The sequence below is a fragment of the Elephas maximus genome, chromosome 14 (assembly GCF_024166365.1).
Source record: "Elephas maximus indicus isolate mEleMax1 chromosome 14, mEleMax1 primary haplotype, whole genome shotgun sequence".
Taxonomy (NCBI): Eukaryota; Metazoa; Chordata; class Mammalia; order Proboscidea; family Elephantidae; genus Elephas; species Elephas maximus.
The window spans coordinates 13,728,713-13,754,516 of NC_064832.1; positions in this window are offsets into that span (position 1 = coordinate 13,728,713).

Genomic DNA, 25,804 nt, shown 5'->3' on the forward strand with positions numbered 1-25,804 from the left:
AAGCCTAATCACATGGAATCGCGTCGAAATGCGTTGAATCGAATAGATTAGTGTAGACGAGGGTACGGCAGGAGAGGCTAGACTACAACACAACAGAACACAATAGAAAGAAGAGAATAGAATTAAGTAGAGTCGGGTCCAGTAGAATAGAGTCAAATCGAGTTGAAGAGAGCCGAAAAGAGCCCAACAGAGCCGAATACAGCCGAATTGACCAAATTCAAGGTGAATCGAGATGAATCATGTCCAGTCGTTTGAAATGTGTCGAGTCGAATCAAATAGATTAGTGTGGGGAAGGTAAGGTTAGGGTAGGGTAGAGAAGAATAGAATAGAGTAGAATAGAACAGAACAGAAAGAATCGAGTAGACTAGAGTCAAATAGAGTCGAATACTGCCAAAAAGAGCCGAATAGAGTGGAAAAGAGCCGAATAGAACCGAAGGGAGTTTAACGGAGCAGAAAGGAGATGAATCGAGCTGATGATATGACCCGAATCAGGTCGAATTCCGTTCAAGTGTGTCGAATAGCATAGAACAGATTACAGTAGGCTAAGTTAGGGTAGAGTAGGGTAGAATAGAGTGCAGTAGAACAGAAGAGAACAGAACTGAAAGAATAGAATAGGGTCGAGACGAGCAGAGTATAGAAGAGTAGAGTAGAGTCGAATATTGCCGAATAGAGCCAAATACAGCCAAATAGAGCCCAAAAGAGCTAAATCGATAGAAACCGAGACGTATCACGCCGAATCCCGTGGAATCGTGCCGTATCGCGTCGAATCCCGTCGAATTGCATTGAATCTGATCAATTCCCATCCAATCCAATCCAATCAATTAGAATAGACTAGAGTAGGGTAGAGTACAATACAATACAGTAGAGAATAGTTTAGGATGGAGTAGAATGGTGTAGCATGGAGTCGAGTGGAGTCGAAAAGAGATAATAGAGTTGAGTAGAGTCTAACAGAGCCGAATAGAGCCTATTAGAGCTGACTAGAGCCGAATGGAGCCGATTAGAGCTGAATCGAACCGATTTGAGCCGATTGGGGATGAATGGAGTGGAAAGGAGCCGATTTGAGCCGAATCGCATCGAGATGCGTGGAATCGAATCCAGTAGAATAGATTAGATTAGGGTAGGATGGAATAGAGTAGACTTGAACACAGTAGAAGAGAATGGAAAGAATACAATAGAATAGAGTAGAAAAGGGTAGAGCAGAGCAGAATAGTGTAGAGTAGAGTAGAACAGAGTCGAATCAAGCTGAATGGAGACGAAACGAGACAAATCGCGTCAAATGGCGTCGAATCCCATCGAATCAATTACAGTAGGGTATAGTAGAATAGCGTAGAATGGAGTAGAATGGTGTGCAATGGAATCGAGTAGAGTAGAAAAGAGCTGAAGAGAGCCGAGGAGGGCCGAAGAGGGCCAAATCGAGCTGAATTGAGCGAAATCGAGCCGAATCCAGTGAATCGAGCCTAATGGAGCCGAATCGAGCCTAATCAAGCCGAATCGACACTATTGGAGACAAATGGAGCCGAATGGACATGAATCGCACCGATTCGGCCCCTCGTCGCGTCAAAATTTCTCGAATTCAATTGAATAGACTAGAGTAGGGGAGGTTCGGGTAGGCTAGGGTAGGGTAGAATGGAGTAGAATAGAATAAAACAGAACACAACACAACAAAACAGAACAGAACAACACAGAACGAATACAGAAAAGAGTAGGCTAGAGTAGAGTAGAGGGGAATAGAGTAGAGTAGAATAGATTCGAACAGAGCCAAATCGAGCCGAATCAGGTCGAAATGGGTTGAATCAAATCCAATCAAATGGATTACAATACCTTAGATTTGGGTAGCATAGGGTAGGGTAGAATAGAGTAGACTAGTGCAGAACAGAGGAGAAACAATACAATAGAATAGAGAAGAGTAGACTAGAGTAGAATAGAGCTGAATAGAGCCGAATGCAGACGAAACGAGAGGAATCGTGTAGAAGCAATTAGAGTAAATTAGAGTGGTGTTGGGTAGGGTAGAGCAGAATAGAGTAGAATAGTGTGGAATGAATAGAATGGAGTAGAATGGAGTCAAATAGAAACGAATAGAATGGAAAAGAGTCGAATAGAGCAGAATAGGGCCGAAGAACGCCAAATCGAGCAGATTCGAAGCGATTCAAGCCAAAACAAGCTGAATGGAGCCTAACTGAGCCGAATAGAGCCAAATCGAGCCGAATGGAGCCGATTCAAGCTTCATCGCCTCGAATCGTGTTCAAGGCGTCAATTTGAATCGAGACGTATAGATTAGAGAAGGGGAGGGGAGGGGGGGAGGGGAGGGTAGAATAGAACAGAGTAGAGTGGAATAGAAGAGATTAGAACAGAATAGAAGGAATAGAATCGAGCACAATAGAGTGGGAAAGAGTAGAGTCGAATACAGTCGAAGAGAGCCGAATAAGCTGAATAGAGACGAATGGAGCTGAATACAGCCGAAAAGAGCTGTATACTGCCGAATCACACCTAATCGAGCGGAATCAAGCAGAATCGCACTGACTGTCACCGAACAGCGTCGAATCGAATCAGGTCGAATCGAGTCGAGTCACATCGTTTTGAATCAAACAAGGTCAAATCGCTTCATATCGTGTCGAATCCCATGGAATCACGTCGAATAACTTCGAATTGCGTCAAACCTCAGAGAATCCTACTGAATCACGTCGAGGCGCATGGAATCTCATCAAATCCCTTCGGATCTTGCCGAATCCAGTCAAGTCCTATCAAATCGCTTTGCACGGAATCGAATTGAATCCAATAGATTAAAGTAGGCTAGGTTCGGGTGGGGTGCCGTAGGGTCGGGTAGGGTAGAATAGAAGAGAGTACAACAGAATAGGAGAGAACAGAACAGAACAGAAAGAATACAACAGAACAGAATAGAGTCAAAGAGAGAGAACATAGCTGAATTGAGCCGAGTGGAGACAAAACGAGACGAATCACGTCCGGTTGCTTCGAATCGCGTCAAATCAAATCGAATCGATTAGAAGAGATTAGGGTAGGGAAGGGTAGAATAGAATAGAGGAAAATAGTGAAGAACGGTGTGGAATGGAATAGAATGGAGTTGAACGGAGTCCAATAGCGACGAATAGATACGAATAGAGTTCAAAAGAGTCTAATAGAGCAGCATAGGGCCGGATAGGGCCAAATAAGGCCTAATGGAGCAGAATCCAGCAGAATCGATGGAATTCGAGCCTAAGCGAGCCGAATGGAATGAAATGGAGTCAAGTCGAGCCAAATAGAGCCGATGCGAACTGAATCGAGCTGATTCAAGCCTAATCGCGTCAAATCGCGTGGAAATACGTCACATCGAATCTAATCAAATAGATTAGGGGAGGGGCCGGTGGGTAGAATAGAAGAGAATAGTACAGAATAGAAAGAATAGAATATAGTACAGTAGGGTAGAGTAGAGAGAGTAAAGCAGAGAAGAGTAGAGCAGAGTAGAATTGAGTCAAATAGAGTCAAATAGTGCAGGATATAGCTGAATAGAGCCAATTCTGGCCGAATCGAGTCAAATGGAAACAAAACGAGAGGAATCACACCGAATTGCTTCGAATCGCATCCAATCGAATAGATTAGAGTAACGTAGGGTAGAGTAGAACAGAATAGAGTAGAATAGCGTAGAATGGAGAAGAGTGGAGTCAAATGGAGTCGAACAGAGACAAATAGAGTAGAAAAGAGTCGAATCGAGCCAAATAGGGCCGAATAAGGCTGAACCGAGTGGAAACGAGCTGAATTGAAGCGATTCGAGCCAAATCGAGCTGAATCGAGCCGACTCAAGCGCGATGGTGTCCAGTCGCATCGAAATGCTTTGAATCGAATCAAATGGAATCGATTAGAATAGGTTAGGGTAGGGTAGTTTATGATAGGAAGACTAGGGTAGATGCAAGTAGACTACATTAGAGTAGACAAGAGAAGGCTAGAGTAGAAGCCTAGACTAGTAAGCTGGACTAGTCAGCTAGACTAGTGGCATAGAGCAGTAGCCTAGACAACTAGTCTTGAATAGTACCCTAAGTCAGTAATCTGAACGAGTACCCTTGCCTGAACTCTTAGCCTAATCTAGTACCCTTGCCTTAACTAGTAGTCCTAACAAGTACCCTTGCCTTAACCAGTAGTCTTCACTAGTACCCTTGCCTTCACTAGTAGTATGTCCTTAACAAGTAGCCTGAACGGGTACCCTTGCCTTAACCAGTACATTCAACAAGTACCCATGCCTTAACTAGTAGCCTGGCCTTAACTAGTACCCTTGCATAACTAGTACCCTGGCCTTAACTAGTAGCCCGAACTAGTACACTTGCCTTAAGGAGTACCCTTGCCCAAACTACTCCCCTTAATTAGGACCCTTATTGAGTAACCCTAAGTAGTAGAGTACGGTGCGGTGGGGTAGCATAGGGTAGGGAAGCATACGGTGGAATAGAGAAAATAGAAGGAAATAGAATAGAACAGCATAGGTCAGGGTAGGTTAGCTTAGTGCAGGGTATGGTAGAGTAGCATAGGATGGAATAGAGAAAATAGAAAAGGAGACTAGAAAAGAGAAGACTAGATTAGGATAGGGTAGGGTGGGGGAGGGTTTTGTAGAATACAGTAGTGTAGAATGGAATAGAACGTTGTGGAATGGAGTCGAATGGATTCGAACAGAGATGAAAAGAGTAGAAAAGAGTTGAATAGAGCGGGATAACGCTGAATAGGACCAAATATGGCCGAAATGAGCCGAATCGAGTCCAGTCGACCAGATTCGGGATGAATGGAGCCTAGTGGAGCTGAAATGAGCCACATAGAGACAAACTGAACCCAGCAAAATCGAGCCAAAACACACTTAATTGCATCCTATTGCATCGGATCTCGTCGAATTCCATCAAATCCCACCAAAACGCATCAAATCTCACGGAATCTCACCCAATCCCATCGAATTGTCTCAAATCGGGTCGAATGGTGTCAAACTGAATGGAATCGAATTAAATTGAATAGATTAGAGTAGTGTAGGTTAGGTTGGGATTCAGTAGGGAAGGGCACAGAAGAATAGAATAGAGTAGAACAGAAGAGAATACCAAGAGTAGAATGGAGTAGAGTTGAGTAGAGTGGAATAGTCAGAGCCGGGTAGTGCAGAATATAGATGAATAGATCCAATTCAAGCCGAATCGATTCGAATGGAGAGGAAAGGAGACAAATCGTGATGAATCGAATCGATTAGAATAGATTAGAGTAGGGTAGGGTAGAACAGAATAGAATAGAGTAGAAAAGAGTACAATGGTGTGGGATGGAGTTGAATGGAGCCAAATAGAGACAAATAAAGTAGAAAGGGTTGAGTAGAACTGAACAGGGCTGAATAAGGTTCACTCGAGCCTAATTATGCTGAATTGAGCAGAAGCGAGACGAATTGACCCAATTCAAGCCAAATAGAGCTAAATCGAGCCGATTCAAGCCTAATCACATGGAATCGCGTTGAAATGCATTGAATCGAATAGATTAGTGTAGACGAGGGTACGGCAGGAGAGGCTAGACTACAACACAACAGAACACAATAGAAAGAAGAGAATAGAATTAAGTAGAGTCGGGTCCAGTAGAATAGAGTCAAATCGAGTTGAAGAGAGCCGAAAAGAGCCCAACAGAGCCGAATACAGCCGAATTGACCAAATTCAAGGTGAATCGAGATGAATCATGTCCAGTCGTTTGAAATGTGTCGAATCGAATCAAATAGATTAGTGTGGGGAAGGTAAGGTTAGGGTAGGGTAGAGAAGAATAGAATAGAGTAGAATAGAACAGAACAGAAAGAATCGAGTAGACTAGAGTCAAATAGAGTCGAATACTGCCAAAAAGAGCCGAATAGAGTGGAAAAGAGCCGAATAGAACCGAAGGGAGTTTAACGGAGCAGAAAGGAGATGAATCGAGCTGATGATATGACCCGAATCAGGTCGAATTCCGTTCAAGTGTGTCGAATAGCATAGAACAGATTACAGTAGGCTAAGTTAGGGTAGAGTAGGGTAGAATAGAGTGCAGTAGAACAGAAGAGAACAGAACTGAAAGAATAGAATAGGGTCGAGACGAGCAGAGTATAGAAGAGTAGAGTAGAGTCGAATATTGCCGAATAGAGCCAAATACAGCCAAATAGAGCCCAAAAGAGCTAAATCGATAGAAACCGAGACGTATCACGCCGAATCCCGTGGAATCGTGCCGTATCGCGTCGAATCCCGTCGAATTGCATTGAATCTGATCAATTCCCATCCAATCCAATCCAATCAATTAGAATAGACTAGAGTAAGGTAGAGTACAATACAATACAGTAGAGAATAGTTTAGGATGGAGTAGAATGGTGTAGCATGGAGTCGATTGGAGTCGAAAAGAGATAATAGAGTTGAGTAGAGTCTAACAGAGCCGAATAGAGCCTATTAGAGCTGACTAGAGCCGAATGGAGCCGATTAGAGCTGAATCGAACCGATTTGAGCCGATTGGGGATGAATGGAGTGGAAAGGAGCCGATTTGAGCCGAATCGCATCGAGATGCGTGGAATCGAATCCAGTAGAATAGATTAGATTAGGGTAGGATGGAATAGAGTAGACTTGAACACAGTAGAAGAGAATGGAATGAATACAATAGAATAGAGTAGAAAAGGGTAGAGCAGAGCAGAATAGTGTAGAGTAGAGTAGAACAGAGTCGAATCAAGCTGAATGGAGACGAAACGAGACAAATCGCGTCAAATGGCGTCGAATCCCATCAAATCAATTACAGTAGGGTACAGTAGAATAGCGTAGAATGGAGTAGAATGGTGTGCAATGGACTCGAGTAGAGTAGAAAAGAGCTGAAGAGAGCCGAGGAGGGCCGAAGAGGGCCAAATCGAGCTGAATTGAGCGAAATCGAGCCGAATCCAGTGAATCGAGCCTAATGGAGCCGAATCGAGCCTAATCAAGCCGAATCGACACTATTCGAGACAAATGGAGCCGAATGGACATGAATCGCACCGATTCGGCCCCTAGTCGCGTCAAAATTTCTCGAATTCAATTGAATAGACTAGAGATGGGGAGGTTCGGGTAGGCTAGGGTAGGGTAGAATGGAGTAGAATAGAATAAAACAGAACAGAACACAACAAAACAGAACAGAACAACACAGAACGAATACAGAAAAGAGTAGGCTAGAGTAGAGTAGAGGGGAATAGAGTAGAGTAGAATAGATTCGAACAGAGCCAAATCGAGCCGAATCACGTCGAAATGGGTTGAATCAAATCCAATCAAATGGATTACAATACCTTAGATTTGGGTAGCATAGGGTAGGGTAGAATAGAGTAGACTAGTACAGAACAGAGGAGAAACAATACAATAGAATAGAGAAGAGTAGACTAGAGTAGAATAGAGCTGAGTAGAGCCGAATGCAGACGAAACGAGAGGAATCGTGTAGAAGCAATTAGAGTAAATTAGAGTGGTGTTGGGTAGGGTAGAGCAGAATAGAGTAGAATAGAGTGGAATGAATAGAATGGAGTAGAATGGAGTCAAATAGAAACGAATAGAGTGGAAAAGAGTCGAATAGAGCAGAATAGGGCCGAAGAACGCCAAATCGAGCAGATTCGAAGCGATTCAAGCCAAAACAAGCTGAATGGAGCCTAACTGAGCCGAATAGAGCCAAATCGAGCCGAATCGAGCCGATTCAAGCTTCATCGCCTCGAATCGCGTTCAAGGCGTCAAATCCAATCGAGACGTATAGATTAGAGAAGGGGAGAGGAGGGGAGGGGAGGGGAGGGTAGAATAGAACAGAGTAGAGTGGAATAGAAGAGATTAGAACAGAATAGAAGGAATAGAATTGAGTAGAATAGAGTGGGAAAGAGTAGAGTCGAATACAGTCGAAGAGAGCCGAATAAGCTGAATAGAGACGAATGGAGCTGAATACAGCCGAAAGGAGCTGTATACTGCCGAATCACACCTAATCGAGCGGAATCAAGCAGAATCGCACTGACTGTCACCGAACAGCATCGAATCGAATCAGGTCGAATAGAGTCGAGTCACATCGTTTTGAATCAAACAAGGTCAAATCGCTTCATATCGTGTCGAATCCCATGGAATCACGTCGAATAACTTCGAATTGCGTCAAACCTCAGAGAATCCTACTGAATCACGTCGAGGCGCATGGAATCTCATCAAATCCCTTCGGATCTTGCCGAATCCAGTCAAGTCATATCAAATCGCTTTGCACGGAATCGAATTGAATCCAATAGATTAAAGTAGGCTAGGTTCGGGTGGGGTGCCGTAGGGGCGGGTAGGGTAGCATAGAATAGAGTACAACAGAATAGGAGAGAACAGAACAGAACAGAGAGAATACAACAGAACAGAATAGAGTCAAAGAGAGAGAACATAGCCGAATTGAGCCGAGTGGAGACAAAACGAGACGAATCACGTCCGGTTGCTTCGAATCGCGTCAAATCAAATCGAATCGATTAGAACAGATTAGGGTAGGGAAGGGTAGAATAGAATAGAGGAAAATAGTGAAGAATGGTGTGGACTGGAATAGAATGGAGTTGAACGGAGTCCAATAGAGACGGATAGATATGAATAGAGTAGAAAAGAGTCTAATAGAGCAGATTAGGGCCGGATAGGGCCAAATAAGGCCTAATTGAGCAGAATCCAGCAGAATCGATGGAATTCGAGACTAATCGAGCCGAATGGAGTGAAATGGAGTCAAGTCGAGCCGAATAGAGCCAATGCGAACTGAATCGAGCTGATTCAAGCCTAATCGCGTCAAATCGCGTGGAACTACGTCACATCGAATCTAATCAAATAGATTAGGGGAGGGGCGGGTGGGTAGAATAGAAGAGAATAGTACAGAATAGAAAGAATAGAATATAGTACAGTAGGGTAGAGTAGAGAGAGTAAAGCAGAGAAGAGTAGAGCAGAGTAGAATTGAGTCAAATAGAGTCAAATAGTGCAGGATATAGCTGAATAGAGCCAATTTTGGCCGAATCGAGTCAAATGGAAACAAAACGAGAGGAATCACACCGAATTGCTTCGAATCGCATCCAATCGAATAGATTAGAGTAACGTAGGGTAGAGTAGAACAGAATAGAGTAGAATAGCGTAGAATGGAGAAGAGTGGAGTCAAATGGAGTCGAACAGAGACAAATAGAGTAGAAAAGAGTCGAATCGAGCCAAATAGGGCCGAATAAGGCTGAACCGAGTGGAAACGAGCTGAATTGAAGCGATTCGAGCCAAATCGAGCTGAATCGAGCCGACTCAAGCGTGATGGTGTCCAGTCGCATCGAAATGCTTTGAATCGAATCAAATGGAATCGATTAGAATAGGTTAGGGTAGGGTAGTTTATGATAGGAAGACTAGGGTAGATGCAAGTAGACTACATTAGAGTAGACAAGAGAAGGCTAGAGTAGAAGCCTAGACTAGTAAGCTGGACTAGTCAGCTAGACTAGTGGCATAGAGCAGTAGCCTAGACAACTAGTCTTGAATAGTACCCTAAGTCAGTAATCTGAACGAGTACCCTTGCCTGAACTCTTAGCCTAATCTAGTACCCTTGCCTTAACTAGTAGTCCTAACAAGTACCCTTGCCTTAACCAGTAGTCTTCACTAGTACCCTTGCCTTCACTAGTAGTATGTCCTTAACAAGTAGCCTGAACGGGTACCCTTGCCTTAACCAGTACCCTCAACAAGTACCCATGCCTTAACTAGTAGCCTGGCCTTAACTAGTACCCTTGCATAACTAGTACCCTGGCCTTAACTAGTAGCCTGAACTAGTACACTTGCCTTAAGGAGTACCCTTGCCCGAACTACTCCCCTTAATTAGGACCCTTATTGAGTAACCCTAAGTAGTAGAGTACGGTACGGTGGGGTAGCATAGGGTAGGGAAGCATACGGTGGAACAGAGAAAATAGAAGGAAATAGAATAGAACAGCATAGGTCAGAGTAGGTTAGCTTAGTGCAGGGTATGGTAGAGTAGCATAGGATGGAATAGAGAAAATAGAAAAGGAGACTAGAAAAGAGCAGACTAGATTAGGATAGGGTAGGGTGGGGGAGGGTTTTGTAGAATACAGTAGTGTAGAATGGAATAGAACGTTGTGGAATGGAGTCGAATGGATTTGAACAGAGATGAATAGAGTAGAAAAGAGTTGAATAGAGCCGGATAACGCTGAATAGGACCAAACATGGCCGAAATGAGCCGAATCGAGTCGAGTCGACCAGATTCGGGATGAATGGAGCCTAGTGGAGCTGAAATGAGCCACATAGAGACAAACTGAACCCAGCAAAATCGAGCCAAAACACACTTAATTGCATCCTATTGCATCGGATCTCGTCGAATTCCATCAAATCCCACCAAAACGCATCAAATCTCACGGAATCTCACCCAATCCCATCGAATTGTCTCAAATCGGGTCGAATGGTGTCAAACTGAATGGAATCGAATTAAATTGAATAGATTAGAGTAGTGTAGGTTAGGCTGGGATTCAGTAGGGAAGGGCACAGAAGAATAGAATAGAGTAGAACAGAAGAGAATAGCAAGAGTAGAATGGACTAGAGTTGAGTAGAGTGGAATAGCCAGAGCCGGGTTGTGCAGAATATAGATGAGTAGATCCAATTCAAGCCGAATCGATTCGAATGGAGAGGAAAGGAGACAAATCGTGATGAATCGAATCGATTAGAATAGATTAGAGTAGGGTAGGGGAGAACAGAATAGAATAGAGTAGAAAAGAGTACAATGGTGTGGAATGGAGTTGAATGGAGCCAAATAGAGACAAATAAAGTAGAAAGGGTTGAGTAGAACTGAACAGGGCTGAATAAGGTTCACTCGAGCCTAATTATGCTGAATTGAGCAGAATCGAGACGAATTGACCCAATTCAAGCCAAATAGAGCTAAATCGAGCCGATTCAAGCCTAATCACATGGAATCGCGTCGAAATGCGTTGAATCGAATAGATTAGTGTAGACGAGGGTATGGCAGGAGAGGCTAGACTACAACACAACAGAACACAATAGAAAGAAGAGAATAGAATTAAGTATAGAGTCGGGTCCAGTAGAATAGAGTCAAATCGAGTTGAAGAGAGCCGAAAAGAGCCAAACAGAGCCGAATACAGCTGAATTGACCAAATTCAAGGTGAATCGAGATGAATCATGTCCAGTCGTTTGAAATGTGTCGAATCGAATCAAATAGATTAGTGTGGGGAAGGTAAGGTTAGGGTAGGGTAGAGAAGAATAGAATAGAGTAGAATAGAACAGAACAGAAAGAATCGAGTAGACTAGAGTCAAATAGAGTCGAATACTGCCAAAAAGAGCCGAATAGAGTGGAAAAGAGCCGAATAGAACCGAATCGAGTTTAACGGAGCAGAAAGGAGATGAATCGAGCCGATATGACCCGAATCAGGTCGAATTCCGTTCAAGTGTGTCGAATAGCATAGAACAGATGACAGTAGGCTAAGTTAGGGTAGAGTAGGGTAGAATAGAGTGCAGTAGAACAGAAGAGAACAGAGCTGAAAGAATAGAATAGGGTCGAGACGAGCAGAGTATAGAAGAGTAGAGTAGAGTCGAATATCGCCGAATAGAGCCAAATACAGCCAAATAGAGCCCAAAAGAGCTAAATCGATAGAAACCAAGACGTATCACGCCGAATCCCGTGGAATCGTGCCGTATCGCGTCGAATCCCGTCGAATTGCATTGAATCTGATCAATTCCCGTCCAATCCAATCCAATCAATTAGAATAGACTAGAGTAGGGTAGAGTACAATACAATACAGTAGAGAATAGTTTAGGATGGAGTAGAAGGGTGTAGCATGGAGTCGAGTGGAGTCGAAAAGAGATAATAGAGTTGAGTAGAGTCTAACAGAGCCGAATAGAGCCTATTAGAGCTGACTAGAGCCGAATGGAGCCGATTAGAGCTGAATCGAACCGACTTGAGCCGATTGGGGATGAATGGAGTGGAAAGGAGCCGATTTGAGCCGAATCGCATCGAGATGCGTGGAATCGAATCCAGTAGAATAGATTAGATTAGGGTAGGATGGAATAGAGTAGACTTGAACACAGTAGAAGAGAATGGAAAGAATACAATAGAATAGAGTAGAAAAGGGAAGAGCAGAGCAGAATAGTGTAGAGTAAAGTAGAACAGAGTCGAATCAAGCTGAATGGAGACGAAACGAGACAAATCGCGTCGAATGGCGTCGAATCCCATCGAATCAATTACAGTAGGGTATAGTAGAATAGCGTAGAATGGAGTAGAATGGTGTGCAATGGAATCGAGTAGAGTAGAAAAGAGCTGAAGAGAGCCGAGGAGGGCCGAAGAGGGCCAAATCGAGCTGAATTGAGCGAAATCGAGCCGAATCCAGTGAATCGAGCCTAATGGAGCCGAATCGAGCCTAATCAAGCCGAATCGACACTATTCGAGACAAATGGAGCCGAATGGACATGAATCGCACCGGTTCGGCCCCTAGTCGCGTCAAAATTTGTCGAATTCAATTGAATAGACTAGAGATGGGGAGGTTCGGGTAGGCTAGCGTAGGGTAGAATGGAGTAGAATAGAATAAAACAGAACAGAACACAACAAAACAGAACAGAACAACACAGAACGAATACAGAAAAGAGTAGGCTAGAGTAGAGTAGAGGGGAATAGAGTAGAGTAGAATAGATTTGAACAGAGCCAAATCGAGCCGAATCACGTCGAAATGGGTTGAATCAAATCCAAACAAATGGATTACAATACCTTAGATTTGGGTAGCATAGGGTAGGGTAGAATAGAGTAGACTAGTACAGAACAGAGGAGAAACAATACAATAGAATAGAGAAGAGTAGACTAGAGTACAATAGAGCTGAATAGAGCCGAATGCAGACGAAATGAGAGGAATCGTGTAGAAGGAATTAGAGTAAATTAGAGTGGTGTTGGGTAGGGTAGAGCAGAATAGAGTAGAATAGTGTGGAATGAATAGAATGGAGTAGAATGGAGTCAAAGAGAAACGAATAGAGTGGAAAAGAGTCGAATAGAGCAGAATAGGGCCGAAGAACGCCAAATCGAGCAGATTCGAAGCGATTCAAGCCAAAACAAGCTGAATGGAGCCTAACTGAGCCGAATAGAGCCAAATCGAGCCGAATCGAGCCGATTCAAGCTTCATCGCCTCGAATCGCGTTCAAGGCGTCAAATCCAATCGAGACGTATAGATTAGAGAAGGGCAGGGGAGGGGAGAGGAGGGGAGGGTAGAATAGAACAGAGTAGAGTGGAACAGAAGAGATTAGAGCAGAATAGAAGGAATAGAATCGAGTAGAATAGAGTGGGAAAGAGTAGAGCCGAATACAGTCGAATAGAGCCGCATAAGCTGAATAGAGACGAATGGCGCTGAATACAGCCGAAAAGAGCTGTATACTGCCGAATCACACCTAATCGAGCGGAATCAAGCAGAATCGCACTGACTGTCACCGAACAGCGTCGAATCGAATCAGGTCGAATCGAGTCGAGTCACATCGTTTTGAATCAAACAAGGTCAAATCGCTTCATATCGTGTCGAATCCCATGGAATCACGTCGAATAACTTCGAATTGCGTCAAACCTCAGAGAATCCTACTGAATCACGTCGAGGCGCATGGAATCTCATCAAATCCCTTCGGATCTTGCCGAATCCAGTCAAGTCCTATCAAATCGCTTTGCACGGAATCGAATTGAATCCAATAGATTAAAGTAGGCTAGGTTCGGGTGGGGTGCCGTAGGGGCGGGTAGGGTAGCATAGAATAGAGTACAACAGAATAGGAGAGAACAGAACAGAACAGAGAGAATACAACAGAACAGAATAGAGTCAAAGAGAGAGAACATAGCCGAATTGAGCCGAGTGGAGACAAAACGAGACGAATCACGTCCGGTTGCTTCGAATCGCGTCAAATCAAATCGAATCGATTAGAACAGATTAGGGTAGGGAAGGGTAGAATAGAATAGAGGAAAATAGTGAAGAATGGTGTGGACTGGAACAGAATGGAGTTGAACGGAGTCCAATAGAGACGGATAGATATGAATAGAGTAGAAAAGAGTCTAATAGAGCAGATTAGGGCCGGATAGGGCCAAATAAGGCCTAATTGAGCAGAATCCAGCAGAATCGATGGAATTCGAGCCTAATCGAGCCGAATGGAGTGAAATGGAGTCAAGTCGAGCCGAATAGAGCCAATGCGAACTGAATCGAGCTGATTCAAGCCTAATCGCGTCAAATCGCGTGGAACTACGTCACATCGAATCTAATCAAATAGATTAGGGGAGGGGCGGGTGGGTAGAATAGAAGAGAATAGTACAGAATAGAAAGAATAGAATACAGTACAGTAGGGTAGAGTAGAGAGAGTAAAGCAGAGAAGAGTAGAGCAGAGTAGAATTGAGTCAAATAGAGTCAAATAGTGCAGGATATAGCTGAATAGAGCCAATTCTGGCCGAATCGAGTCAAATGGAAACAAAACGAGAGGAATCACACCGAATTGCTTCGAATCGCATCCAATCGAATAGATTAGAGTAACGTAGGGTAGAGTAGAACAGAATAGAGTAGAATAGCGTAGAATGGAGAAGAGTGGAGTCAAATGGAGTCGAACAGAGACAAATAGAGTAGAAAAGAGTCGAATCGAGCCAAATAGGGCCGAATAAGGCTGAACCGAGTGGAAACGAGCTGAATTGAAGCGATTCGAGCCAAATCGAGCTGAATCGAGCCGACTCAAGCGTGATGGTGTCCAGTCGCATCGAAATGCTTTGAATCGAATCAAATGGAATCGATTAGAATAGGTTAGGGTAGGGTAGTTTATGATAGGAAGACTAGGGTAGATGCAAGTAGACTACATTAGAGTAGACAAGAGAAGGCTAGAGTAGAAGCCTAGACTAGTAAGCTGGACTAGTCAGCTAGACTAGTGGCATAGAGCAGTAGCCTAGACAACTAGTCTTGAATAGTACCCTAAGTCAGTAATCTGAACGAGTACCCTTGCCTGAACTCTTAGCCTAATCTAGTACCCTTGCCTTAACTAGTAGTCCTAACAAGTACCCTTGCCTTAACCAGTAGTCTTCACTAGTACCCTTGCCTTCACTAGTAGTATGTCCTTAACAAGTAGCCTGAACGGGTACCCTTGCCTTAACCAGTACCCTCAACAAGTACCCATGCCTTAACTAGTAGCCTGGCCTTAACTAGTACCCTTGCATAACTAGTACCCTGGCCTTAACTAGTAGCCTGAACTAGTACACTTGCCTTAAGGAGTACCCTTGCCCGAACTACTCCCCTTAATTAGGACCCTTATTGAGTAACCCTAAGTAGTAGAGTACGGTACGGTGGGGTAGCATAGGGGAGGGAAGCATACGGTGGAACAGAGAAAATAGAAGGAAATAGAATAGAACAGCATAGGTCACGGGAGGTTAGCTTAGTGCAGGGTATGGTAGAGTAGCATAGGATGAAATAGAGAAAATAGAAAAGGAGACTAGAAAAGAGCAGACTAGATTAGGATAGGGTAGGGTGGGGGAGGGTTTTGCAGAATACAGTAGTGTAGAATGGAATAGAACGTTGTGGAATGGAGTCGAATGGATTCGAACAGAGATGAATAGAGTAGAAAAGAGTTGAATAGAGCCGGATAACGCTGAATAGGACCAAATATGGCCGAAATGAGCCGAATCGAGTCGAGTCGACCAGATTCGGGATGAATGGAGCCTAGTGGAGCTGAAATGAGCCAAATAGAGACAAACTGAACCCAGCAAAATCGAGCCAAAACACACTTAATTGCATCCTATTGCATCGGATCTCGTCGAATTCCATCAAATCCCACCAAAACGCATCAAATCTCACGGAATCTCACCGAATCCCATCGAATTGTCTCAAATCGGGTCGAATGGTGTCAAACTGAATGGAATCGAATTAAATTGAATAGATTAGAGTAGTGTAGGTTAGGCTGGGATTCAGTAGGGAAGGGCACAGAAGAATAGAACAGAGTAGAACAGAAGAGAATACCAAGAGTAGAATGGAGTAGAGTTGAGTAGAGTGGAATAGTCAGAGCCGGGTAGTGCAGAATATAGATGAATAGATCCAATTCAAGCCGAATCGATTCGAATGGAGAGGAAAGGAGACAAATCGTGATGAATCGAATCGATTAGAATAGATTAGAGTAGGGTAGGGTAGAACAGAATAGAATAGAGTAGAAAAGATTACAATGGTGTGGAATGGAGCCAAATAGAGACAAATAAAGTAGAAAGGGTTGAGTAGAACTGAACAGGGCTGAATAAGATTCACTCGAGCCTAATTATGCTGAATTGAGCAGAAGCGAGACGAATTGACCCAATTCAAGCCAAATAGAGCTAAATCGAGCCGATTCAAGCCTAATCACATGGAATCGCGTCGAAATGCATTGAATCGAATAGATTAGTGTAGACGAGGGTACGGCAGGAGAGGCTAGACTACAACACAACAGAACACAATAGAAAGAAGAGAATAGAATTAAGTAGAGTCGGGTCCAGTAGAATAGAGTCAAATCGAGTTGAAGAGAGCCGAAAAGAGCCAAACAGAGCCGAATACAGCCGAATTGACCAAATTCAAGGTGAATCGAGATGAATCACGACCAGTCGTTTGAAATGTGTCGAATCGAATCAAATAGATTAGTGTGGGGAAGGTAAGGTTAGGGTAGGGTAGAGAAGAATAGAATAGAGTAGAATAGAACAGAACAGAAAGAATCGAGTAGACTAGAGTCAAATAGAGTCGAATACTGCCAAAAAGAGCCGAATAGAGTGGAAAAGAGCCGAATAGAACCGAATCGAGTTTAACGGAGCAGAAAGGAGATGAATCGAGCCGATATGACCCGAATCAGGTCGAATTCCGTTCAAGTGTGTCGAATAGCATAGAACAGATGACAGTAGGCTAAGTTAGGGTAGAGTAGGGTAGAATAGAGTGCAGTAGAACAGAAGAGAACAGAGCTGAAAGAATAGAATAGGGTCGAGACGAGCAGAGTATAGAAGAGTAGAGTCGAATACTGCCGAATAGAGCCAAATACAGCCAAATAGAGCCCAAAAGAGCTAAATCGATAGAAACCGAGACGTATCACGCCGAATCCCGTGGAATCGTGCCGTATCGCGTCGAATCCCGTCGAATTGCATTGAATCTGATCAATTCCCATCCAATCCAATCCAATCAATTAGAATAGACTAGAGTAGGGTACAGTACGATACAATACAGTAGAGAATAGTTTAGGATGGAGTAGAATGGTGTAGCATGGAGTCGAGTGGAGTCGAAAAGAGATAATAGAGTTGAGTAGAGTCTAACAGAGCCGAATAGAGCCTATTAGAGCTGACTAGAGCCGAATGGAGCCGATTAGAGCTGAATCGAACCGATTTGAGCCGATTGGGGATGAATGGAGTGGAAAGGAGCCGATTTGAGCCGAATCGCATCGAGATGCGTGGAATCGAACCAAGTAGAATAGATTAGATTAGGGTAGGATGGAATAGAGTAGACTTGAACACAGTAGAAGAGAATGGAAAGAATACAATAGAATAAAGTAGAAAAGGGTAGAGCAGAGCAGAATAGTGTAGAGTAGAACAGAGTCGAATCAAGCTGAATGGAGAAGAAACGAGACAAATCGCGTCGAATGGCGTCGAATCCCATCGAATCAATTACAGTAGGGTATAGTAGAATAGCGTAGAATGGTGTGCAATGGAATCGAGTAGAGTAGAAAAGAGCCGAAGAGGGCCAAATCGAGCTGAATTGAGCGAAATCGAGCCGAATCCAGTGAATGGAGCCTAATGGAGCCGAATCGAGCCTAATCAAGCCGAATCGACACTATTCGAGACAAATGGAGCCGAATGGACATGAATCGCACCGATTCGGCCCCTAGTCGCGTCAAAATTTCTCGAATTCAATTGAATAGACTAGAGTAGGGGAGGTTCGGGTAGGCTAGGGTAGGGTAGAATGGAGTAGAATAGAATAAAACAGAACAGAACACAACAAAACAGAACAGAACAACACAGAACGAATACAGAAAAGAGTAGGCTAGAGTAGAGTAGAGGGGAATAGAGTAGAGTAGAATAGATTCGAACAGAGCCAAATCGAGCCGAATCACGTCGAAATGGGTTGAATCAAATCCAATCAAATGGATTACAATACCTTAGATTTGGGTAGCATAGGGTAGGGTAGAATAGAGTAGACTAGTACAGAACAGAGTAGAAACAATACAATAGAATAGAGAAGAGTAGACTAGAGTAGAATAGAGCTGAATAGAGCCGAATGCAGACGAAACGAGAGGAATCGTGTAGAAGCAATTAGAGTAAATTAGAGTGGTGTTGGGTAGGGTAGAGCAGAATAGAGTAGAATAGTGTAGAATAGTGTGGAATGAATAGAATGGAGTAGAATGGAGTCAAATAGAACCGAATAGAGTGGAAAAGAGTCGAATAGAGCAGAATAGGGCCGAAGAACGCCAAATCGAGCAGATTCGAAGCGATTCAAGCCAAAACAAGCTGAATGGAGCCTAACTGAGCCGAATAGAGCCAAATCGAGCCGAATGGAGCCGATTCAAGCTTCATCGCCTCGAATCGCGTTCAAGGCGTCAAATCCAATCGAGACGTATAGATTAGAGAAGGGGAGGGGAGGGGAGGGGAGGGGAGGGTAGAATAGAACAGAGTAGAGTGGAATAGAAGAGATTAGAACAGAATAGAAGGAATAGAATCGAGTAGAATAGAGTGGGAAAGAGTAGAGTCGAATACAGTCGAATAGAGCCGAATAAGCTGAATAGAGACGAATGGAGCTGAATACAGCCGAAAAGAGCTGTATACTGCCGAATCACACCTAATCGAGCAGAATCAAGCAGAATCGCACTGACTGTCACCGAACAGCGTCGAATCGAATCAGGTCGAATCGAGTCGAGTCACATCGTTTTGAATCAAACAAGGTCAAATCGCTTCATATCGTGTCGAATCCCATGGAATCACGTCGAATAACTTCGAATTGCGTCAAACCTCAGAGAATCCTACTGAATCACGTCGAGGCGCATGGAATCTCATCAAATCCCTTCGGATCTTGCCGAATCCAGTCAAGTCCTATCAAATCGCTTTGCACGGAATCGAATTGAATCCAATAGATTAAAGTAGGCTAGGTTCGGGTGGGGTGCCGTAGGGTCGGGTAGGGTAGAATAGAAGAGAGTACAACAGAATAGGAGAGAACAGAACAGAACAGAGAGAATACAACACAACAGAATAGAGTCAAAGAGAGAGAACATAGCCGAATTGAGCCGAGTGGAGACAAAACGAGACGAATCACGTCCGGTTGCTTCGAATCGCGTCAAATCAAATCGAATCGATTAGAAGAGATTAGGGTAGGGAAGGGTAGAATAGAATAGAGGAAAATAGTGAAGAACGGTGTGGAATGGAATAGAATGGAGTTGAACGGAGTCCAATAGAGACGGATAGATACGAATAGAGTTCAAAAGAGTCTAATAGAGCAGCATAGGGCCGGATAGGGCCAAATAAGGCCTAATGGAGCAGAATCCAGCAGAATCGATGGAATTCGAGCCTAAGCGAGCCGAATGGAGTGAAATGGAGTCAAGTCGAGCCGAATAGAGCCGATGCGAACTGAATCGAGCTGATTCAAGCCTAATCGCGTCAAATCGCGTGGAAATACGTCACATCGAATCTAATCAAATAGATTAGCGGAGGGGCCGGTGGGTAGAATAGAAGAGAATAGTACAGAATAGAAAGAATAGAATATAGTACAGTAGGGTAGAGTAGAGAGAGTAAAGCAGAGAAGAGTAGAGCAGAGTAGAATTGAGTCAAATAGAGTCAAATAGTGCAGGATATAGCTGAATAGAGCCAGTTCTGGCCGAATCGAGTCAGAAGGAAACAAAATGAGAGGAATCACACCGAATTGCTTCGAATCGCATCCAATCGAATAGATTAGAGTAACGTAGGGTAGAGTAGAACAGAATAGAGTAGAATAGCGTAGAATGGAGAAGAGTGGAGTCAAATGGAGTCGAACAGAGACAAATAGAGTAGAAAAGAGTCGAATCGAGCCAAATAGGGCCGAATAAGGCTGAACCGAGTGTAAACGAGCTGAACTGAAGCGATTCGAGCCAAATCGAGCTGAATCGAGCCGACTCAAGCGTGATGGTGTCCAGTCGCATCAAAATGCTTTGAATCGAATCAAATGGAATCGATTAGAATAGGTTAGGGTAGGGTAGTTTATGATAGGAAGACTAGGGTAGATGCAAGTAGACTACATTAGAGTAGACGAGAAGGCTAGAGTAGAAGCCTAGACTAGTAAGCTGGACTAGTCAGCTAGACTAGTGGCATAGAGCAGTAGCCTAGACAACTAGTCTTGAATAGTACCCTAAGTCAGTAATCTGAACGAGTACCCTTGCCTGAACTCTTAGCCTAATCTAGTACCCTTGCCTTAACTAGTAGTCCTAACAAGTACCCTTGCCTTAACCAGTAGTCTTCACTAGTACCCTTGCCTTCACTAGTAGTATGTCCTTAACAAGTAGCCTGAACGGGTACCCTTGCCTTAACCAGTACCCTCAACAAGTACCCATGCCTTAACTAGTAGCCTGGCCTTAACTAGTACCCTTGCATAACTAGTACCCTGGCCTTAACTAGTAGCCTGAACTAGTACACTTGCCTTAAGGAGTACCCTTGCCCGAACTACTCCCCTTAATTAGGACCCTTATTGAGTAACCCTAAGTAGTAGAGTACGGTGCGGTGGGGTAGCATAGGGGAGGGAAGCATACGGTGGAACAGAGAAAATAGAAGGAAATAGAATAGAACAGCATAGGTCAGGGTAGGTTAGCTTAGTGCAGGGTATGGTAGAGTAGCATAGGATGGAATAGAGAAAATAGAAAAGGAGACTAGAAAAGAGCAGACTAGATTAGGATAGGGTAGGGTGGGGGAGGGTTTTGTAGAATACAGTAGTGTAGAATGGAATAGAACGTTGTGGAATGGAGTCGAATGGATTCGAACAGAGATGAAAAGAGTAGAAAAGAGTTGAATAGAGCGGGATAACGCTGAATAGGACCAAATATGGCCGAAATGAGCCGAATCGAGTCGAGTCGACCAGATTCGGGATGAATGGAGCCTAGTGGAGCTGAAATGAGCCAAATAGAGACAAACTGAACCCAGCAAAATCGAGCCAAAACACACTTAATTGCATCCTATTGCATCGGTTCTCGTCGAATTCCATCAAATCCCACCAAAACGCATCAAATCTCACCGAATCCCATCGAATTGTCTCAAATCGGGTCGAATGGTGTCAAACTGAATGGAATCGAATTAAATTGAATAGATTAGAGTAGTGTAGGTTAGGCTGGGATTCAGTAGGGAAGGGCACAGAAGAATAGAACAGAGTAGAACAGAAGAGAATAGCAAGAGTAGAATGGAGTAGAGTTGAGTAGAGTGGAATAGTCAGAGCCGGGTAGTGCAGAATAGAGAAGAATAGATCCAATTCAAGCCGAATCGATTCGAATGGAGAGGAAAGGAGACAAATCGTGACGAATCGAATCGATTAGAATAGATTAGAGTAGGGTAGGGTAGAACAGAATAGAATAGAGTAGAAAAGAGTACAATGGTGTGGGATGGAGTTGAATGGAGCCAAATAGAGACAAATAAAGTAGAAAGGGTTCAGTAGAACTGAACAGGGCTGAATAAGGTTCACTCGAGCCTAATTATGCTGAATTGAGCAGAATCGAGACGAATTGACCCAATTCAAGCCAAATAGAGCTAAATCGAGCCGATTCAAGCCTAATCACATGGAATCGCGTCGAAATGCGTTGAATCGAATAGATTAGTGTAGACGAGGGTACGACAGGAGAGGCTAGACTACAACACAACAGAACACAATAGAAAGAAGAGAATAGAATTAAGTAGAGTCGGGTCCAGTAGAATAGAGTCAAATCGAGTTGAAGAGAGCCGAAAAGAGCCCAACAGAGCCGAATACAGCCGAATTGACCAAATTCAAGGTGAATCGAGATGAATCATGTCCAGTCGTTTGAAATGTGTCGAGTCGAATCAAATAGATTAGTGTGGGGAAGGTAAGGTTAGGGTAGGGTAGAGAAGAATAGAATAGAGTAGAATAGAACAGAACAGAAAGAATCGAGTAGACTAGAGTCAAATAGAGTCGAATACTGCCAAAAAGAGCCGAATAGAGTGGAAAAGAGCCGAATAGAACCGAATCGAGTTTAACGGAGCAGAAAGGAGATGAATCGAGCCGATATGACCCGAATCAGGTCGAATTCCGTTCAAGTGTGTCGAATAGCATAGAACAGATGACAGTAGGCTAAGTTAGGGTAGAGTAGGGTAGAATAGAGTGCAGTAGAACAGAAGAGAACAGAGCTGAAAGAATAGAATAGGGTCGAGACGAGCAGAGTATAGAAGAGTAGAGTAGAGTCGAATACTGCCGAATAGAGCCAAATACAGCCAAATAGAGCCCAAAAGAGCTAAATCGATAGAAACCAAGACGTATCACGCCGAATCCCGTGGAATCGTGCAGTATCGCGTCGAATCCCGTCGAATTGCATTGAATCTGATCAATTCCCATCCAATCCAATCCAATCAATTAGAATAGACTAGAGTAGGGTACAGTACGATACAATACAGTAGAGAATAGTTTAGGATGGAGTAGAATGGTGTAGCATGGAGTCGAGTGGAGTCGAAAAGAGATAATAGAGTTGAGTAGAGTCTAACAGAGCCGAATAGAGCCTATTAGAGCTGACTAGAGCCGAATGGAGCCGATTAGAGCTGAATCGAACCGATTTGAGCCGATTGGGGATGAATGGAGTGGAAAGGAGCCGATTTGAGCCGAATCGCATCGAGATGCGTGGAATCGAACCCAGTAGAATAGATTAGATTAGGGTAGGATGGAATAGAGTAGACTTGAACACAGTAGAAGAGAATGGAAAGAATACAATAGAATAAAGTAGAAAAGGGTAGAGCAGAGCAGAATAGTGTAGAGTAGAACAGAGTCGAATCAAGCTGAATGGAGAAGAAACGAGACAAATCGCGTCGAATGGCGTCGAATCCCATCGAATCAATTACAGTAAGGTATAGTAGAATAGCGTAGAATGGAGTAGAATGGTGTGCAATGGAATCGAGTAGAGTAGAAAAGAGCCGAAGAGGGCCAAATCGAGCTGAATTGAGCGAAATCGAGCCGAATCCAGTGAATGGAGCCTAATGGAGCCGAATCGAGCCTAATCAAGCCGAATCGACACTATTCGAGACAAATGGAGCCGAATGGACATGAATCGCACCGATTCGGCCCCTAGTCGCGTCAAAATTTCTCGAATTCAATTGAATAGACTAGAGTAGGGGAGGTTCGGGTAGGCTAGGGTAGGGTAGAATGGAGTAGAATAGAATAAAACAGAACAGAACACAACAAAACAGAACAGAACAACACAGAACGAATACAGAAAAGAGTAGGCTAGAGTAGAGTAGAGGGGAATAGAGTAGAGTAGAATAGATTCGAACAGAGCCAAATCGAGCCGAATCACGTCGAAATGGGTTGAATCAAATCCAATCAAATGGATTACAATACCTTAGATTTGGGTAGCATAGGGTAGGGTAGAATAGAGTAGACTAGTACAGAACAGAGTAGAAACAATACAATAGAATAGAGAAGAGTAGACTAGAGTAGAATAGAGCTGAATAGAGCCGAATGCAGACGAAACGAGAGGAATCGTGTAGAAGCAATTAGAGTAAATTAGAGTGGTGTTGGGTAGGGTAGAGCAGAATAGAGTAGAATAGTGTAGAATAGTGTGGAATGAATAGAATGGAGTAGAATGGAGTCAAATAGAACCGAATAGAGTGGAAAAGAGTCGAATAGAGCAGAATAGGGCCGAAGAACGCCAAATCGAGCAGATTCGAAGCGATTCAAGCCAAAACAAGCTGAATGGAGCCTAACTGAGCCGAATAGAGCCAAATCGAGCCGAATGGAGCCGATTCAAGCTTCATCGCCTCGAATCGCGTTCAAGGCGTCAAATCCAATCGAGACGTATAGATTAGAGAAGGGGAGGGGAGGGGAGGGGAGGGGAGGGTAGAATAGAACAGAGTAGAGTGGAATAGAAGAGATTAGAACAGAATAGAAGGAATAGAATCGAGTAGAATAGAGTGGGAAAGAGTAGAGTCGAATACAGTCGAATAGAGCCGAATAAGCTGAATAGAGACGAATGGAGCTGAATACAGCCGAAAAGAGCTGTATACTGCCGAATCACACCTAATCGAGCAGAATCAAGCAGAATCGCACTGACTGTCACCGAACAGCGTCGAATCGAATCAGGTCGAATCGAGTCGAGTCACATCGTTTTGAATCAAACAAGGTCAAATCGCTTCATATCGTGTCGAATCCCATGGAATCACGTCGAATAACTTCGAATTGCGTCAAACCTCAGAGAATCCTACTGAATCACGTCGAGGCGCATGGAATCTCATCAAATCCCTTCGGATCTTGCCGAATCCAGTCAAGTCCTATCAAATCGCTTTGCACGGAATCGAATTGAATCCAATAGATTAAAGTAGGCTAGGTTCGGGTGGGGTGCCGTAGGGTCGGGTAGGGTAGAATAGAAGAGAGTACAACAGAATAGGAGAGAACAGAACAGAACAGAGAGAATACAACACAACAGAATAGAGTCAAAGAGAGAGAACATAGCCGAATTGAGCCGAGTGGAGACAAAACGAGACGAATCACGTCCGGTTGCTTCGAATCGCGTCAAATCAAATCGAATCGATTAGAAGAGATTAGGGTAGGGAAGGGTAGAATAGAATAGAGGAAAATAGTGAAGAACGGTGTGGAATGGAATAGAATGGAGTTGAACGGAGTCCAATAGAGACGGATAGATACGAATAGAGTTCAAAAGAGTCTAATAGAGCAGCATAGGGCCGGATAGGGCCAAATAAGGCCTAATGGAGCAGAATCCAGCAGAATCGATGGAATTCGAGCCTAAGCGAGCCGAATGGAGTGAAATGGAGTCAAGTCGAGCCGAATAGAGCCGATGCGAACTGAATCGAGCTGATTCAAGCCTAATCGCGTCAAATCGCGTGGAAATACGTCACATCGAATCTAATCAAATAGATTAGCGGAGGGGCCGGTGGGTAGAATAGAAGAGAATAGTACAGAATAGAAAGAATAGAATATAGTACAGTAGGGTAGAGTAGAGAGAGTAAAGCAGAGAAGAGTAGAGCAGAGTAGAATTGAGTCAAATAGAGTCAAATAGTGCAGGATATAGCTGAATAGAGCCAGTTCTGGCCGAATCGAGTCAGAAGGAAACAAAATGAGAGGAATCACACCGAATTGCTTCGAATCGCATCCAATCGAATAGATTAGAGTAACGTAGGGTAGAGTAGAACAGAATAGAGTAGAATAGCGTAGAATGGAGAAGAGTGGAGTCAAATGGAGTCGAACAGAGACAAATAGAGTAGAAAAGAGTCGAATCGAGCCAAATAGGGCCGAATAAGGCTGAACCGAGTGTAAACGAGCTGAACTGAAGCGATTCGAGCCAAATCGAGCTGAATCGAGCCGACTCAAGCGTGATGGTGTCCAGTCGCATCAAAATGCTTTGAATCGAATCAAATGGAATCGATTAGAATAGGTTAGGGTAGGGTAGTTTATGATAGGAAGACTAGGGTAGATGCAAGTAGACTACATTAGAGTAGACAAGAGAAGGCTAGAGTAGAAGCCTAGACTAGTAAGCTGGACTAGTCAGCTAGACTAGTGGCATAGAGCAGTAGCCTAGACAACTAGTCTTGAATAGTACCCTAAGTCAGTAATCTGAACGAGTACCCTTGCCTGAACTCTTAGCCTAATCTAGTACCCTTGCCTTAACTAGTAGTCCTAACAAGTACCCTTGCCTTAACCAGTAGTCTT